General features: G+C 37.5%; 1 protein-coding gene across 31 annotated transcripts in view; it reads left to right on the forward strand.

Moving 5' to 3' along the window:
* The window catches only part of LOC106514844 (protein tyrosine phosphatase receptor type D), a 469094-nt gene that overhangs the window by 269978 nt on the left and 178889 nt on the right, over nt 1-20227 (forward strand). For all 31 annotated transcript variants that reach the window (XM_014004324.1, XM_014004325.1, XM_014004323.1 and 28 more), the window contains exon 9: nt 1426-1463. The gene's annotated coding sequence lies outside the window, so the exon portion shown is untranslated. The remainder of the gene's footprint in view (nt 1-1425; nt 1464-20227) is intronic.

Raw genomic sequence — 20227 nt, forward strand, 5'->3', positions numbered from 1 at the left:
GTTCTTGCATGAGGCCCATTGTTTCAATAAACAAAGACCACCAAATTTTCTTTCTTAAAGAGTTCCTCTTTAAAAACAAGAGTTCCTCTTTGATGTCACTTCCTGTTTCATTTTGGCTGAGCTAAGGTCAAAAGAAAATATGCCAGTTATGTGACAAAACTGGATAAAAGCATGTGTTTTATGTCAAATTTCTTAAATATAAAGAGGCTTTCTTTTACTATTTTTTTGTATTTGAAGGCTATGCATGTCACAGGCACTTTAAGATCACTTTGCTGTGGCATTCAACTTGAATCCAAAAGTTGAGCAGTTGTAGATGTACACCCAATTCTCAAAAAATTTACAAATGTTTTTTTCAATATTTACACACTATTCCACAGAGCAAATAAGTTTTCCTCTCTTTTTTTCTTACACCAACTGTTCTGTGCAGTTCAGATTGAACTGGAGTAGCCACATTCAAGACCACCTAATGGCCCTAAAACTATAGTGTCAGGACCCCTTGACAGGTGGCTCTTTTATTGCATTCTTCTCTTCCTTTCTGCTTTTCCTGGTTGTAAAACTATCAATCAATTTCTGGATTCCTCTTGGAATTAAAAAACAAACAAAAAAGAGCTCAGGATTGGAACAAACACTGTGACTGATAATGGTGTTTAAACTTCGTTCATCTACTTTTTCTTGAGTATAAGTACAATTTGGTCAAACGTTACCAAAAACATTATCTTCAGTTCCACATGGTATTAAGATATTTCACCGTTACAGCTTAGATTATTTGTTCAACATCAGTCTCAGCTACCATAACACAAAGCTTTACCGTCGTCTAYAAAACTGACTTGGGTGTAGTYRTTTYTGTGTTTGCTAAAATCCATTAGCTGTTCATGCAATAATTATTTTCTGATAGGTTCATTGAAATCAGCTTAGTGACTGATGAAGTATTTTTCTAATTGTACAGAGACGGGCAACAGCATTGTCTTTCCTCCGTTGCCTTTCAGCGGCGGGTGATAATATAGAAAAATCTGCTTGGTGTCTCTCCAGCTCCAACTTCCCTCTTTTGATTTCGTGGCTCAGTGAATGAAATCCACGAGAAGAGCAGCACATTCAAAAGCAGTGATTGAATATCAGTGGTGAAGACAGGATTTCTGTAACGGGTCGGAAAATTACAAGGGCTTCAAAGTGTCAGACACATACGCCTGCCAAACGTAATCACGGGGTAATAAATGTTTGCCCTTTACACTGTAAGAAGCTAAATTAGTGCGAGGCAGCAGATCATTGCATTGTGCCGACTGTGATTTGAATTATTTTCCAATTACAGAACCTGTCGTAACACATGGAACTCTTTGCCACGAGTGACATCAGTTTTTTTTATTACAACAGATTTTATGACAGCATAAGTATACAGTCATYTAATATGTGTTTTCTTATCTTTTKCAGCTCTTGAATCGTTGGAAAGTTTGCTTGAGTGCTGAAAGGTAAGTTTTCTAATGGAAGAGTTGGCGCATAGATGTGTAATACTGTCTTTAGCTCAGTTTCCATTCCCTTTTTCATTCTGAGCTACATTAAAGCTCGTAGCAGGAGAAGAAAAAGTGTTTTGAAAGGCTTAGTGTTCTTTTTTCCCCTGCTGTTTAATTAGCCCAGCCTCATAGATGATGAGGTGCTGCTGCTGTGGAAATCCTGCCCAGCCAATGAGAACTTGTTTTTAACTGTGTCCGGCAGAGAGATATGGCACAACCCGCCACATCATTTCCGTTTTACCCGTGTAAGTGTGCATTGTGGAAGGATGAGAGGGCTGCCAGAAATCAAAGCTGGCATGTGGGATGTTTGATAATCATATTAATTTAGCTGTTCACAATGTGGGCACAATCAGTGTGTTTGGAAATGTTCTCACGTTGGATGCAAAACTTTGACATGTGTGAACAAGACTCAGAAGATGATGTTGATGACTTTTTGGTGCAAAAGAATGGAATATCGCTTTTGAGAATATTAGTCTGTAGTTCCTCACGATGATGTTGTTTATTTGGTGTTTTTTTTATTCAAGTTAAATAGCTAGTTGGGTAATGGTAGTTTTTTTTTTCTTTATACTTTAATGCAGTGTATTACTGGGCTGTGACAGTTTGCAACAAGTTGTGATTTAAAATCGCAAAGGAGTTTCCAAAATGTGTGGAAACATTTGTGATGTTTTCAAACATGTAAGTTTTTTGGTCAAGTCTTTGTTAAAATGAAAAAAAAAGAATACATTTACATGACCATCTTAAAGAGGACAAAYCATGCTTTCATCGTTTTGGAGTGGTCTCTTTTAATCCAAATGAGGCACTTCAGCCCCCACCAGGTCTAACTGCCACTCCGCYCCATTCGGCTATTTTTGTAGTTTGGCACCAGAGTTAACCAGCAGCATATAAATGTTTTAATTACAATATAATATAAAGATTACGATGATCTATGCAGCACCGGGAGAAACTAAATTCAAAATTGTCTGCATTTCTAGACACTGCAAGTACACAACAAAATGCATATRACTAAAGTGTATTTTGCAGGAYATGTCCACTTTAAAGGTTAACAATTGTTGAGTGAAAACATATCACCAACATGATCATTAAATGTTGAAAAATGGTAATGTTGCAACCATTTTGAACGTAAATGACCTGAGCTTTCATTACYTTATCAAGTCCAAGGACTCCAAAGATCTTTACACTACAATYATTCACCCATTCACACACTGATGGTGGTAAGCTACTTTGTAGCTACAGCTACGCTGGGGAAAGCACTGGTGCCACTAAGCCCGCTGACCTCTACCAGCAGGCAGGGTGGGTGAAGCGTCTTGCCAAAGGGGACAATGGCTGAGACGGATGGAGTGGAGATTCGAACTGGCAACACATCAGATACATGATGAACCCCTACACCCTGTCATCACTGTTGCTCATTAATCAAACTTTTAAAATAACATAATGAACAATYTCATGATAAACTTGCCCTACCTTTGCTAAATGACTGCTGGATTTGAGCACCAGCTCCCTCMTGAACCAGAAAAGAAAAAGTGTGTRAAGAAAATGGAWRGATGCACGTTCTTGTGCGAWATCACAATGTCACACTTGTAATATGTGTTATAAATGAGCCTCAGCTGCTATCATGTCATGTTTAGCTCAGTTTCATGTACTGCCACAACAAATCAACCACGTTAGCAACACGAAGAGGACTAATTTAATCAATACCACATACAACTAAGCCTAAAACAGCTTAGTTGACAGCTGAAAACAAGCTGGTTACCTTTTTTTCTTCTTTTTGAAGTTTGCTTAAAGGAAATTGTGCCCAGCTTTAACAGCTCCAYGAATTTACAAAGTGGCGTTAATGAGCTCGCTGACAACAGGAAGCAACACCACATCACAAGGACTACTTCAAACTGGAAACTGTACACCAACCACAGCTGATCCCTCATTTATTTTTTCCACCCACTGTTTTTGAAGTTATCTGTAAAAAACACAACACTGAGTTGGATGGAGACACTTTAACATCTGTATTTGTGCAACATCTCAACACTCATTGGTTGGATGTGTTTCCCACTTGGAGCAAATCTAAAAACAGTTACTTTTATGATGGCCTTTCTTGGGGTGGTGGTTTTTAATCAAACAAACTTATGCTGTATGAGGAAAGACAGAATTTTCCACTCGATGTGCAAATTTATAATATTGCTTTAGGCTTTGAAAAATACATGATCTGCTTTTTTAGCTGTAATATTTTCTAACAAAACAAGTCTTGWTTTTGGGGTTTTATTACTAAGACAATTCATAAGGTGGAGCAGTAATTGCMTCTGTCTCTTGTTTCAGCAGATCATGGTAAAGGAACAGTTTGTAGYGACAAGGGCATAATTAGTGATAGGCCTTGGACATGTCATACTCTGTTAGTCAGCCTCACTTTAACTCCGTTGTCTTCTCTCTCTCTGTTCCTAACACTGGTTCAGGTTGTGTGTCTGTAAGGCAATACAGTGTATGTGCATTTAGTTACGTTTTTTTTTTTACTTTATATAAGACTATATATTTAAACTAGACGGCTGTCTCTTTTGTCTCTCTGTCCTCAAGAGTCCTCTGTAAAGCTGTTGAACAGATCTTCATCCATGTAGGATTTAATGAGAAAACTAGAGATAATAAAAAATCTGCATTTGGTAGGCATGTCATGATAAGMAACAATTCAATCTCATGATAAATTAAAATGAGGTTGATCAATTTCATTTGCTTGCTTGTTTTCTTTGTTACCCTATTTTCTACTCCTTAGCATAGGGATCTCTCACATCAGTTATTTGCCAAGAGCATGGTCTCTAACCTCTGTAGCATGAGAGCCCATGAACAGGCGTTTAGCTAGCAGAGCGTTTTTGGTTTTCCAACGCCTTCTTTTAGCTGGTGATGCCTCAGAGCACCATGTTGAATCTTGGGTTTGTTGAGAGTTGTTTATTTTTTAAATGTTCACACTACGTAAATTTCATAATCAGTGTGAGGGTGACATCGTTTATTTAATGAATCCAGTGGAAGATACATACTGGATAAGGTGGTTAGTGATTTTACAACTTCATCAGGTGTTCTGTGTTGTTTTCCCAATCTCTGATTCAKGTGACATTGTCACTTTTTTCTCTCCATACGTTAATTTCATAAACTTCCACAAGCTCCACAACCAAGAGGTCATTATATTAGTTTAAAATGGTCTCCAAACAATATAATTTATCACARTAATTTCTGAGATGATTTATTGTTCTGCAGAATTTGTTACTATGATTGGCCAAGCGTCTGTGTGAACYGGTAGAGTTTTGGAGAAACAATGACATGGGAATCTTTTTTTAACAGATGCCCATTGTCACTATGTGCCCTGGAAACCAAATCAACAATGAAGCCATTTTTATTGTTTTCTGCCTGTCTTCCTTTGCGCTGATCGCCATTAAACTTTGTGTTGATCACATGATCCTCTGGTGCAAGTTGGATAAGCTCGGTAGGTGAAACACCTGAGGACAGAAGAAAGGATAAATACACAGCTCTTCCTCCAACACGTTTCAGATTTCATTTTCCCTCTCCTTTTTTGATTCCTTTACTCTCTAACCTTTCTTATTCCACTTCCACTACTCTTGCTCTACTCTTTCTCCAGTCCTGTCAGTCCTCACCCTGTCTTCTGTGCTCCTTGTCCATGTTTTCCTCATATAAGGCTGGCATCAGTAAAGGACATGATCGAGAGAGAAAAAAAATCCTTGAAATGTGGAATTATACAGTCATGAATCAAGGTCTTAGTGTAAAATTTATAATCACAGCAACTTTTGGAGCATGAAGTTCTCTTGTCATTTAAGTCTTATTTGTGTAGTTTCTTAAATMCTGCCTTCCAAACGACACTCATTCAAGGATGTAAATGTAGAAATGGGACAGGCAGGGTTCAGGTGCGAGCCCAGAGCCATTTTAAGGAAAATCCTTTCAGCAACAGCACCTGGCACCTACACAGATAGCGGCCTCTATGCTTCAGTTCTTCCATCATACAATATTAATTTAACAAAAACCGGGGGGGTTGGGCATAGAAATCCTAAAAGTTTGTATTTTTTATTTGATTTATTTTTCTTAATCTGGCCTTTACTTTTAAAAAATGTTTTACCATTCATGGCACAGTGGCTCAGTTGGTACAGCTGTTGCCTCCCAGCAAGAATGCTGGATCAAATCCCAGTCAGAGACKTTTCTGGGTAGAGTTTGCATGTTCTTTCTGTGCATGTGTGGGTTTTCTCCGAGTATTCCGGTTTCCTCCCACAGACCTAAAACATGAAAGTTAGACTAACTGGTAACTCTAAGTTGCCTTTAGGTGTGAAAGAGTGAATAGTTGTTTGTCTCTAAGTGTCCCCGTGATGGACCTGGGACATGTCCAGGGTGTACCCCACCCCTAACAGTGGCAGCTGGATATAGGCTCTAGTGACCCCTAAAGGAAGAAGCAGGTAAAGGATAATGGCTGAATAGATGTTTCACTGCTTCTCCAACAAAGTTTCTAATACTAGTTCTAAGTAATTCTAGTTACTTTGTCATGATGTACGAATACATTTTTTTTTATAAATGATAAAAGAAGTTCTGATAAAATGTTTATTCAGAGTAGTGTAGACCATTCCTTTTTGAAAGAACAAAGTAAAAAACAAAACCCTTGTAATAAAGATTGCATCAGGCTATGTTTATTGTGGACCTTTATACTTTTGGAATGCTCATCATCACAGGGCACATTTTGACTAATCAGTGTTCACATCAAAGTCCACTGGTTGCGTAAAGCCTTTGTGGTGTTGATTATCTTAAAGAGGGCAGATTTGTTTGCATTCGGGGTCAATTAGAACTCATTATTAGCTAATATGACTGACAGCAGAAGCACTGAGCTGTTCACTCCTGAAAAAAAAAACATGTTGGTATTAAAAAATAAATCAGCAAGCAGAGAAAATGTCTTACCATTAGGTTGCTGTGTTTTATTAAAAAATGTAAACAAATAAGATCAAATTTTAGCTTTTAGCTGAAGGGTTAGAGTTTTGTTAAATTTAGCTTTCAGCTACAGTTTGATGGGTTTTGTTGTTCCTGTGTTAACTACACCAGTTCATTCATGCATCTCTAGTTGAATGTTTTACTTCAGTTGAAACACTATTTATCTTCTTAAATATGAGAATTATTCAAGCTTGACAGATGCCATGCCTTTTACATAACGGTCACCTGAAAAGTGGCCTGACTCTAATGCATCAGGCCATTAAATCCAGCCGATAATCGTTTAATAACTTTTGATTAGTTTCTTTAAACTCATSTCATGATAAAACTCTGACGTACTCATGACCGCTGTAATCTGCAGCACTTTATACTCCATTGTAATCCATCGTTTGATGTTTGTAACGTCGGAGCAGCTTGTTTGCTATCGATTGTATTTTACAAGGCTTCTGTATTTTACTCTGCACATCAGAGCAATTGTTTCCAAGTGCTTCCATGAATCAATGTTTTGCTGGATCCTGCTCTACTGACTGCATGCAGCTCAATACCACCAATTTATGTTTTAATTACAAAGATCTATATGCCAGGAGTTTGCCTTGCTTGCACAATCAGCACCAMCTATCCCAACAGCATCAAAGGTGTTTGTAGCTTGCTGCCAAAAAACACTGTCTTTATTAGTGTTGATGTATGTTAAATAAATGCATGAAATACTGGACAAATTATAATGAAACTCCAAATAATCAAAGCCATTTAAGATTGCAGCCACATCAAACTAAGTAAGCAAAGCAAACTCATCAAACACAAAATGGCTCTAACTTGGTTAATATTCCAGATTTTAAGTTTTAATTTAGGTTGGTTAGGTTTAGTGTTAGAAAGTCCTTCACATGTACGGTTTAAGCCCAGGCTGCATAAAGTGTGTAGTCATCATYAGTTGACAATTCTTTAACGTGATCTGAACAAATAAAAATAAACARATTATGACTACACACTTTATGCAGCCTGGGCTTAAACCCACGGTCTCAGGATTATAAAACCACAACACTGACCCCTGAGCTRCCACAGCTCCGTGCATTTGTGTGAATGATGCTCTTTTTTTCAGTCATTGTGAAATATACTGAACTTTGTGCATGCAGCAACAAAGTGAAAAACAATTCAGCTGTCATTTACATATTTACCACACCGCAATAACTTTTGCAAAGCCACAAATAAAACAGCAAATTGTGGTTCATTTTGATGACTTGCTATCAATTTTTGCTCATATAGATGCAGAGCAGAGCTCTGACAAACTTGTTGGAGAATATGTGGCTCCAGATTGGAGTTTAGCCTCCTTTCCATATTATGTTGTTGTTGTTTTGAGTTGGCAGCTGTATATTATTTGATCACTTGCCATTAGAGGTGATTACTTTACTCAGTATGCCTTATAAGTGGCTTCTGGCAATCCCCMAAACCATAAATTTTATTGGCTCCTGTAATTAAGAGTGGATCAATAAAGGCAKTTGCTTTCACAGCTTCCCAGTGCTGTAGTGTTTGGTGCTCTTCTACTTCTTTGTTCCATTCCATGACCTCTATATGACGGCCCATAAACGAGGCAAAAATACAACAAAAAAAGGTCTTGATTGGCTGTATGATATATCAGGAATATATCATGGCCACCTTGCATGCTGCAGTTTTACTCAAAGATCTTCAGTGATCTGTTAGCACTGAGAGTGTATGTCGTGGATCACTTTCAGCTACTACCACAACAAATTTAAGAGTAATRTTTGTAAAATTGGCTAATTTAAAGTCATTTTTGTGTTTGGTCATTTATCTTTGGCAGCTATATTGAATCAAATTCACTCCAAACCTGTTAGTTGTAGTTGTAGGTCCAGTGATCACATTCTGAGGGTTTTGTTAAAATCCATTGATTAGTTCATGATATTTTGCTGACAAATGAATGCATTCACACAGTCAAACCATGTCTGCCCACGTTTCATAGTGTCAGAGAAGTTTGGAAATGTGAGTATGTCACAACAGATGTTGTCATTGCAGTGTTCATTAATATTGCATTTGCACTTTTTTGTTCTTATGTCGTGCASTCAATACATCTAAAGTAGCAGTTTTTAACCACAACAATCTGGAATCAAGAGAAAACGCTGAACTGTTTCACAAAGAGTTGCTGATTCCCAGTTTGTTGTTTGCAGATGCTCCACCAATATCACCTATTAGAAAACAACAGGAAACAAAGGGAGCCATGTTGTGTTGCTGTCAGGTCTCTTCAGTTGATAGCTGYGTCTTTGACAGAAACGAATTCCTCCCCGCTGTTTGCAAACAGCAGCTGGWGAAGACAACACGATGGCGAGGCCACGGAAGAGTGAGCCATCAAACCTTCGTCTCTGACAGCGTTTTGGCACGCCACGTTTCACAAGAGCCTCTCTGCTTTTATGGCGCATGAATCAATAATGATTGTGCTGTGTTCTCACTGGAATGGCAGACGTGTCCCCCGTGTGGAAACATTCAAAAAMGCACAGTGTGGAGGGATGGATCAGGAAGTAACCAGGGACTGAATCCTAGTTCCTCTGAGATAGGGATCGTTTTTCTGCACATTGTTTGCAGAGTRTTTTGGGAGAACAAACACCACAAAAGACGAACAGCAAAACTGAGGACTCTACAGGATAGTTGAGAACTTTTGAAGCTCAGTTCTGGGGTTATAGTTATAAACATATTGTATGTCACATTACATACCATCTACTGCCAACAGTACAAAGGCAGACAACTACATGCAACTCATCACATCAAACTGAAAATTTGAAATTTGTTTAAAGTGAGCTTAGCACATTTTCATATTCCTGCTTTTTAAACTACATTAATTCCAGGCTCATCCTGATGTTGTGAGTGGTTCTAGAGTCATGCCTTGATTTGTCTTCCAAATCAGGATAACCCATTGATATTTGCGCTGAATCCTATTTTTTAGGTTATTCTAATGAGGAATATTTTTACGTAATTTTCGAGAGGAAACCTCAAACAATATTTGTATAYTAAAATTTACCAGCTATAAAGAATAAAAAGCTTTGCCAACTCAAATTCAAGGATTTTCTGTTCAGAATCATGTTTTCTTGTAGCCACTGCTCAAGGCCTTCAAAATTTTATTTAAGATTATGAGCCACAGATAAGGTATGTATTCATTATGTTTGGACAAAATGCAATTGTTGCAAACATTTAACTAATAGACACTGCTGCCTATTTGTCCACAAASCACTTTGTGACCTAGTCCTCCCTTCAATGTGATCATCTATTTTTGACCATTTATAAATTTGATTTCTAGCAAAAATGTCTTAAATCAATGGATGAATTTCAATGAAAATTTAAAAGTCAGTCAACCAGATTTAAAACAGMTGCTGCAGCTAATCAACCTTAACACACACATAGCTCTAAAAGTATTTCATGTATTTTTTTTTTTCTGTAAAAGGTTCGGCAAAAAGTAGCCAAAGCTAGCTGCTGCCACTGTTCCCATTTGCAAGTAGATTTTATGCGGAAAATAATTGTAATGTGAAATTGATGGTGCTGTGAAGGTTAATAAAATAGCATTTTTTGCATGAAATCTTTAATTCTTGTCTCTGCTTGGACTAGCTGCTAGCTTGTCAGTATGGTCAGAATTGATCCATATTTCTCCAAATATAGGTTGTGCAAAGAGCTGTCTGTGACTGGTAACAAACTGTCCACAGTCTTTATACAGAGCTGTTTCTTTATGTGGSCAGCTTTGGAAGGCAACGCTGTGCTATATGTGACATAAGCTTGTTGTTGACTTGTGTTCATAGAATGTGAGCAAAGTAAATAATCTTCAGCCTGCTAGGCAGTTGATCCATGGAGGTATGTAAAAGAATAACTCCCTGATACAACAACTTTCACCCAGACTGCTTATTCCAGCATCAGCTTAGATTAGTTCAAACATGCTGCTTTACCAGCTTTTCATCAAACCATGTTATCAAAGAAAACCTCAACAACCTTATCTCCAGCTCTATCAGGGTCTAATTCCAAACCAAGCTCTGATTCTTGTTTACTTTACCCTCGTYTGAAAAGCAAGGTGATTAGATGTGAAGTTGAATAAAGCAAAACCACCAATTCACAACTGGATTCATTCCTAGCAGGACATTCTTGAGCCCCCAAAGCCTTGGCTACTTTATCAGCATGGAGAGATCAGGCAATCTCCCCCTTCCTCTCCAAACGGGCAGCAGCCCAGTGTGTTCCACGGTCTTTGGTGTAATCTCTGTGGCTGTCGACAGATCTAGCAAGGGGTCAGCTGTGATAACAGGATCACTCAGGTGGAGACAGATGGAGGGACAGAGGCTGAAAAATGAGAAATATGAAGGGAGAGGCTTGGGAATTCTCCTGSTTTAGTCGGAATGTTGCCTCCAATGAGGAAAAACTATAAACAGGGGTGATAAATAAAGGAAGCTCCATCTAAGGATTTTTTGTTTAATGAGGAATCATTTAAAAAATCATCTGGTCCTCAACTGGTCTTTGAGTTGGGTAGACCCTTTGTAGTTATTTTATTATATGATAATCAAATCATAGTCAGCGGTGATGATTCAGACTGGGTTTTATGGTTGCAATAATAATGAAAAATAGTTGTTTTTTTACATAAAGAAATAAAAATATCAGTTAAACTCAGACTTGTGTCAAAACAGCACAAAGTAAAATAAAACTATGAATTGTGYTTTAACTCATGTTGGGACTTGAATAAATCGCGTGGCCTTACTGGATAATGCAAACATTTTCACAGCTTCAGTCRTAGCCATTGTGCTGGAAATAGCCATTACCATTTTCAGTTATCAGTTAATATTAAATTGAAGAGTAGTGTRGTACTCAARAMCACTTTTTGATGRTCTTRTTCTCATCTCGGACTCATTTGCATTGCAATTGTCTTGTCTCGGACATTCAGTCTSTGGATTTTGTTTGAAGGCAGTCAAGACAACGTCTGTGGTAATATCACTAAATTGGCAAAATAYTGTCCAACTTCGGATGTAAACATACTGATTCGAATTCAAGCATGACTCATCACTAATTATGTATTTTTGTTAACGCTGTCAAAGAAATGTAAGCTATATGTAAGTGATTTTAGCAAAGCTAGCTAGCTAATGTTAGCAATCTGCCCAGCCCTCACACTAAAAAGTTTAGTCAATATTAGTTTTACATATTAGCTAACTGTGTACAATGTACTTTATGGTATAGCACTAGTTTTTTTTAATTTATTTTATTTTATTTTTTCTGGCCCTGGTTTTGTCTTCGACTCCATACTCTCTGGTCTTGGTCTTGACATGGTCTCAGATTACAACCTTATTGAAGAGTTTTTCCTCTTCTAATTTCATCACGTTTGCTTTTGTCAGTTTTACATCAAGTTCAATATTTGTAGACGGTGCTTGTTCGTTTCCAAAGAATTTWGCCTCAAAAAAGATCCAATGCTGAACAAAGTAAGTCAGTGATGAAAATAATTATGAGCTAGAGAACCATGAGAGAAGGCTTTAGAGCCAAATATAATAAAACGACTTTGTTTGAAAGAAAGGGGGGACGTATGTCAAAGCTATTATATTGGAAATAATAGAGAATCCAATATTTGGATACAAACCGAGCCTCTTTTGACATGACTGGATGTCTAACAAAGCGAAAGGGGCACCCTGTCAAGGCTGTTATGACCTCTGTTGGCTTTTCTCCCTTTAATTGCGTCTATAGAAGTCTGACTTGGCATCCTAATAACACTTCACTGAGGAAAAAACGTAATTATGGAAAAATGAAAAGGTGAAGAGTCATAAAAATCTGAGGAGTTACAGTATCAACTTTATTCTTGAACATCTAATCCACAGACTCATAATAGCTATTAATCATGCCCTGTCACACAGGTCAACGTATGCATAAAGTTTTACAAACATGTTTGGTAGTCACACTGACCCAACAGCATTCATACACTCCTATCTATCTTTGATTTTGTCTCCCTGACACGTGCAAACACACACACACACACACACACACACACACACTGAGAAAGCAGCATGGTAGGCAGTGACACAAAGCTAATGTCTTGTCACACAGGCTGTCAGCAGATTAGCCAGTGGATTACACCCAAGCCATTAGATGTGCACCGAGCGAAAGGCCACAAACATGGCAAGAGAGCCGAAGAGAAAACAAGGAGGCAAAAATGGAGCAAACAAACCTTACTGCAGCCTAAGAATAGCTGATTAAAATTTTTAAAATGATATCAGAAGATAATATAAAATTGTTATACAGTGAAAGAAAAAAAAAGAGTGGCGCTATGAAAGAGACAATCCACACAAAAGAAACAAAAGGGCAAGTGAATTTGCTGAGAAATCAATGATAATTATGCAGACAGGGTAAAAATGTAAATAAGAAAGATAAACAGAAAAAAAAGTGTGGATAAAGGAAATAATTCAAACTACAACAAAATAAAGCATTGTAAAATGTTTTGTAAAACAAAAAGAACTATTTAAACATATGTATATAATGTGACCTCTTTGAACAGCAGATATTTTTGGACAATGATAAAAAAAACCCAGAGTTGGCAAAAAATCAAACATTTTAAAATAAACATTGTGTCTGAAGTCTTTGTTCATGCATATAGTACTAGTTCTGTTATTGTCCCTGGTCAAACTTATTCAGACTTTTACAAAACAACTCTTAGGTTTATTATTTGATATGATCTTTGTATTTTATTAAAATATAATATTTATTGCTAACTGCAGTGCTATATAATTTAGCTAATTGTAATTTATCCATAGTTTATCCAACTGTAATGCTGTGTGATTAAGCTAATTGTAATGCGGAATGGTTTAGCTAACCATAATGCTGTATTATTTTTGTGTCAGTTATAAATAATAGGCTTTATTTCCACACTGTTTTCTCAGCTTGCGAGGAGAGTTCAGGCCTTTTCAGATCAGTTAGCATTTCATTTCGTATACCCCTCTTTTTCTACCCGCTACCAATCAGACCCCCTTCACAAAGCCTATTTTCAAATGTAATGACAAAATTGTCAGTCGGGTTTGCCTGTAGAACAGTAAATGTTTGACTTGTGTTTATACAGGACTGAAAGAGTACATGTCAAGCTAAAAGGGGCAAATGCAAAACTCATGACATTCATTTACCTGTGATATAATCATACATAAGGTTTGTTTTAAAACTCAGCTGGTATGTGATTGCCTAGTCGCATATTTAACAGCCTTTCTTTCTGATTGAGCTCCATCTGTACATTGAATATATGTATGAATGCATTAGCATGATTAGCATGTCTGTGAGTTTGCCTGTGTTTGACAGCGAGGCTGATGTCATTAGAGGCATTTAACTGGTTGAGCCATCTTGATGTCTACTGTGAAACGTCAGAGAACCTGAGGGATGTGTGGGGAGATGGGAGGACTAAGTGCATAAATGCCCACAGGGTGTTTTAGCATCTTACCATAATAAGTTTCAATGTGGATGTACACATAAACATGCATACATATGTACATAGATTTAAGTGTGAAAGAAGAATACACCGAACATACGATTTTCGCGGGGGCTATGTTCTTAAAGTTCCTGCGAATAGTGAAAAACAAGTGAATATTGGACACAGTCAAAAAAGGTCTGCAGATTTTTTGAGCCTAAACCCTAAAAATGCATCTGATACATAAAATTTGGRGGTTGGAGGGGTTTCATGCTGGCTGTACTGGCTGGTAGGTTTGAATGTTGTGATGGGAAGTTGCTGTCATTGTTTCTTCTTGGTGGTGAGAATGGGTTTTATATGACTGAATGGCAGCATCAATACAGCTTTGAGAGATCAAACTATATGGGGATCTCAGGTTTCAATCATTCATTGCAACACCTTTGCAGGTTGCAAGAACCAAAGGAAAAAAGATGAAAGCTAAACGGTTAGCAGCTGCATGTGGTACGGTAACAGTAAACAGTTAAATAGCAGAAATTCTGCACTCTGGTCGATTCGTGGGTGCAGGGCACGTACTGTTCCGTTGTTTTTTTGTTTTTTTTTGTTTTTTTATTCATTTTTATTGTRGAGTTGAATTTACATAAATTTTTATGTTACAAAAATTAATAAATTATATAAATAACTTAGCTTGAAAACTCACTTAAAAGCACAAGAAAAATTACATTCCTAACTGTACATTTTTTTATTTATCCTTTATTTACACAGAAAAATCTTTAGACTCCTTGTCTCATTTACAAGAGAGACATGTTACATTCACCACAACAAAGTAACAAAAAAACAATAATAATACAATTTACTTAACACTTCTAAAAATCATAAAGTAACTATTGTATTTTCGGTTTCCGTGAAATTGCAGGGTTTACTGCAAACTACTAGTAGTTAGCCACAAACTGTGTAACACAATTTTGCAGRGGGTTCACTGTAACTGACAGAGAAGGAGCAGCTAAGCAGTAAAGAAGAATTTTTWAAAAATCTAAGACATTAGTTGTATTTGCACAGTGATCAGGTCAAAGTTCACAGCCTGCACACACAAATGCCACACCAGCATATCCAAAGCCATTTCTTGTGGRAGCTATTCCACCTTTCAAATCCCATCTCTCTTAAAGCGGGCACAGATGTAAGTCAAGAGGCTGCTTTTGATTAACCAGAGGGGGAAAAAAACTAATTTCCTTTGCTATTTTATGAGCATTTAATTTGAAACAATTAAGAAATTACGGCGCTGTGGATTCACTTCACAGAGTGACAGCTGGGAGCAATCCCATAAACCCCTGAGCCAGTGAATGAGGCACCTTGCGACTTTTTTTTTGTTTCACCCACTCCCTCCCTCTTCTTTCTCTCTGTTATTTCATAAAGTATTTCACACAAAACCCAGTTCATGTGACTGTGCTACCTTTGGCTCAACCAGCACCAATGACTTCAACACCTCATAAATACTCCAGTTGGCTAGAATGATGGAAGACCTAATTTCTCAAGACTTAAAGGGAGGAAGTGAGCTCAGAGGATGTTTACCTTCTGGTCTGCTTTTTTTTTTCCATCAACATTTATTGCATTATTGAATTTATAGCTTGAGCTCCATGACTCATCTTTTGGGTAAATGAAYGAATGAGAGGAAAACTACAGGGGGCAGCAAATTGTAAGCATTAATGCAGACTTTTGCACTTGTTGTCAACTTCATGAGCAGTATAAATTTATTGGCAAATCTAAATCTGACCATGTTTGTTTGTTTGTTTGTTTGTTTGCATTATGCTTTGGCTGTGTTTTTTCAAGCTTTAAATAAACCACAGCCCATGTCCTTTGTGTCCTACACTCAAGTAACTCTGCCACCCTCCCTGACTTTGAATGGGAGCTAGTTTTGTCAGCTTTCACCCATCAGTTCAGGTTCTCCCCTCCTACCTTCCACACTGGCATAGAAGGGCATCAGAGGTGGGAAATTGATGAAGGTGCGCTTGTGAAAATACCAGCAGGGGTTTACTGGTCAGGGAAAGACAGATATTGTGTGAGGGAGTATATTTTAGTGTGGAAGAGKGGTGACAGGTAGGAGTGGCAAATGCTCCTTTTCATGAGCACTGAACTGTAAAATGGAGGACCCAGCCCAAACAATGGCCATGATCAATCGACTATGGTAAGAGGCTTCTTGTAAACGCCAAATGTGCTGAAAGAGAAGGGGTGGGGAGTGAAAGGGAGGGACATGCATTTTTAAAATGCATTCATAAATGAAGTGCATCATCATTAATTTGGGGAAAGAGATCTAGAAAGTAAGGTTGTAAGGCAAACAAAATAAGCAAGTGAAATGAAAAGGCTTAAGTTTTGCAGCTTTTAAATAAATGAAACATGAATGATAGAGAATGGAAACAGAGCGCAAGCAAGTACAAAATTTGTTTTAATACACCTGTTCAGACTAGTGTTGTAGTACCCAGGATCGGTCTTAGCCTCAAGACCACCTTTTTGATGTTCTCAGACTCGACCAAACTTGTATTCAGTCTTGTCTCGGACACTGAGGACTCAGGATTTTATTTCAAGACCAGACCATAACTGTGGAAAAATCACTACATTGRCAGAATTGCTCAGTTTATTTAACATCCTTGGATGTTAAATACAAGTTTTCTGTATCATCATTGGATGTAAAATGTATTGATTCTAACCATGACTCATTGCTAATCATATATTATTGTTACCACTGTCACCCATCCCCACCACCTTTCACTCTCACGCGGCAGTCCAAGAAAGTGAGCAGTGGTTTTCTAGGGGCAGGACAAGATGTCTGCAAATTCTTCAGTAATACAGTTCAGATACATAAATCATAACRAATATATTTGTAAAACAACATCCAGGAGAAAACGTACAGTGCCTTGTAAATTCTGCAGTGTTTTGCTGTCAGAAACTGTAGAAACTGTCAAACTTTTATCTTTACTTAGAAAGGAATCACAAAAAATCACACATTTTTGCAAAGATAGTTGGTGGTTTATTAAACAACATAACTTTATGCATTGTTTATTGCAGGCAGAGAAAAGTGAACAATGAATAATTGTTTTACATTTTGTACTAAATGATGGAAGTTACCCAGGAGCCTTGAATAAAGATGGTTAAATTTATTTCAGCTTTGAATGTTTAACATATAGGTGTTTTTATAGGAATGTGGATCTTTCAGATCAATTTGAGAAGCACTTTTGATCATGTTTCACATTTTATTGTCATGTAGTGAGTGGGGCTGGTCTTGTGCTTCACTCGTCCTCCCTCGGTCTTGGTTTCGACTCGATCTCAGCCCCTAAAAGTCTTGGTCTTGTCTCGGTCACTATACACTCTGGTCTTGGGCTTGACTTAACTGGTTGTTGACTACATCACTTGTTCAGACGGGGAAAAAAACTAAAACCCCAATATAAATTTGTTTAGATTGTTTAAATCAATGAAAACAAGTGTATACATTGAGACTGCAAAACATTGCTTATTAATTCTGTATTCTAATTCATTCAAATATTTATAAAAACATGATTCGTTTCTTGTTCATTTGTAGTTTATTAATAAAATAACTAGTTTTTTTCTGAATTAAAGGCATAAAGTCATTGCCATTTCCACCAACAACTAGAGGTGGGCAATACTGGGAATTTTGGTATCGATCCGATACCAAGTAAATACAGGGCCAGTWTCGCCAATATCGATACTGATACTTTTAAAGCTTCATAATTTGAAAAGATCCAAAAGATCTAGGATAGAATTTCACCAAACATTGTACGTGACAACAAAATACTTTATTATAACAATCAATGTTTTTGCTCGCCAACAATAAAAGCAGTAACAAACAAGTTTCCTTTAACATTAGGAAAATAAATCTTTTATACAAAAATAAAATAAAAATTCTTCCCTCACCACTAGATNAATTGATGTGATATAACGAGGCAGAATGGTCATACAAACATACTTCTTCCGTAGACTAGAGGGTCTCGTTTCAAAGCGGTTTATGCAGTCGACACAATCAGACTACGGTCCATGTAGACTGTGGCCAACGTCGGCCGCAGTCTATGTCGGTTGCAACCCATGAATTGAGTCACAGCCACTAAGAAGCTGACTGAAGATATAGTGGAGGAAATGGCACAGGAAACACAGGAAACTAAACAGGAAATAAGAAAATAAAACAGAAGAATACCAAACAACAAAACAGATTGAGAAAATATTACATGAAATGAACCATAACACTAACCAAGGCAAGAATCATGACAGCTAGACATTTTTTTAGAAGAAGAAGTACAGTCTGTGTGACTAATTTATAAAAAAATACGTTGACAGAAATTTTACTAAATTGTTTATTACTGCAGCTAGGAGCCTGCCTTATTGGATTTTGAAGTCAAGAATCTTACATTTTCTCATTTGGACATACTGTATTACATAAGGGTAACTCCAGACTTAAAACTGGAAAACTTTGTCTTCTGACAACAAATGAAAAGCACTGTAAGAACTTTCTCTGAAGCAGGAGTAGAAAATATAGTTRTACAGGCCCTTTCTCATTTAACTTTAACCTTTGGGAAACTATAAAAAGTGTAAAAATTGAGATAAAAATATGTGAATTTTTAGAAGCCTCACTGAACATCCAAATGATCTTTATGCTGTGAGCCTGCATTTTGAGCWGCCAGATTTTGAAAAGTAACTACTTTTTTATGTGCATATGGCTTGCAGAACTGTGTTCTTGGCTGTGCATATTATTTTGTTGCCCACCTCCTCCTACATCATGCCCGCCTCCGCAGCTGCCCTAACATTTATCGTTTCATTTAATGGAATACGCCCAGAAATGAAAAAAAAAAACCCAAAAAAAACACAGATTTGGACCCATTTTTTAAAATAAATACTGTTAAGCCTTAGTGGTCTTTAGGTCCTGTAGGTGTGAAAATACAGCTCATGTGCTATTGAGACAAGTTGGAGACACCTGTAGCCAAATTAAAAAGGGTTTGAGACGAGTTGAAAATGCTCACAATAACTGACTATTTTTAAAAAAATCATTGTTGCACAACTTTTTGAACAWGTTCAAAGTTCCAGAAAGGTCACTGTTTAATTCTGATACTCGTGCAACAAGGTTGAAAACCCTGTAAATGTCTGAAGACATCTGGAGGCAAATGCTGGAGAGGAAAGCATGCTCTTCTCTAAACAACAGTAGAGGAGAGACAACAGTGCTTTACTGTGTGAAACCTATCAGGAATTAGGRCTTCAGCAAAGCAAATTCAAACTGYTGGAGATCAGAAAATCCCAGCACCACTGTRAACTTTGCAAGAAGCTCTAAAACGACCCGAGACGATAAAGACTGGCTGAATGTTGGAGCAATTATTCACCTCAACTTTCATGAGGCACATGAAGAGCGGTGAAACCAAAAACCAAACATCACAGGAAACACTGTCAGACTATGCTAGAATAACTTTCACTTTAAAGGCAGCCAAATGTTAAGATTGCAATCAAAAAAGAGGCCACCTTATCCTGATCCGACTTCAAGTTTGCAGCCAAAACACAAAAGCTGTGACTGATCTGCATTCATCTCCTGACAGAATCTGCCTCCAGTTTCAACTRAACTCTGTGTGCCTGCACAATTCATAGCTTAAGTCACGTTGCAGAATACCATGAAAAAACTATAAATTAAACTGATTTGATGATGAATTCAAGGCAAAACTTTGATAGAAATCTTAAAACTCTGGAGGAAAAAAGAAGGAGTTGAGGGAAGTTTTTAAAGGTTTAACACTCAAATGTGTTTTTCAAAAATGTGCTGCGAGTTCTCATTGGCCCCTTTCCTTTCTTTTGCAGAGTTAATCATGGGTGTGGCACAAAAGCCCAGCGGCGGCACGCTGTGTGAGAGAATAGTAAAATAAATTGTGTTTGAGGAGGCTTACATTAAAGATTAGTCAGTCATGAATCATGAATAGGAGGAGAGAAAGCTCCTCTTTGCTCACAGTTTTCTTTGCCCTTTTCATGGCTTACCACCAGCACTTTGAACCAAACCCAGGCCCTGCTCTTGGAATAAGCCTGTTCCTGATGTGACTCACAGCRTAACTTATTCACTGCTCATGGGAGGCAGAGAGAGTGGCTGGTGTGTTGGTTTGTGGGAGCTGCTTCCCAGCAGGTGGATGAGTCTTAACTCAAGGACTCGGCTGKATGGAAGCATACAGCTATGTTCAGGATGACCATTGTTTTAGCTTCCATTTATCTGGATACTGTCTCACTGGGCTACAACTGAGACTCGGTGGTGAAAGGCATTCATGATGGAGTCTCCAAAATGTCTCAAAATGTTCATGGTCTTTCTCAGTTTCCCTGCATGAGTCACAGAGGTTCACCTTGT

The sequence above is a fragment of the Austrofundulus limnaeus genome, unplaced genomic scaffold (assembly GCF_001266775.1).
Source record: "Austrofundulus limnaeus strain Quisiro unplaced genomic scaffold, Austrofundulus_limnaeus-1.0 Scaffold23, whole genome shotgun sequence".
Classification (NCBI taxonomy): domain Eukaryota; kingdom Metazoa; phylum Chordata; class Actinopteri; order Cyprinodontiformes; family Rivulidae; genus Austrofundulus; species Austrofundulus limnaeus.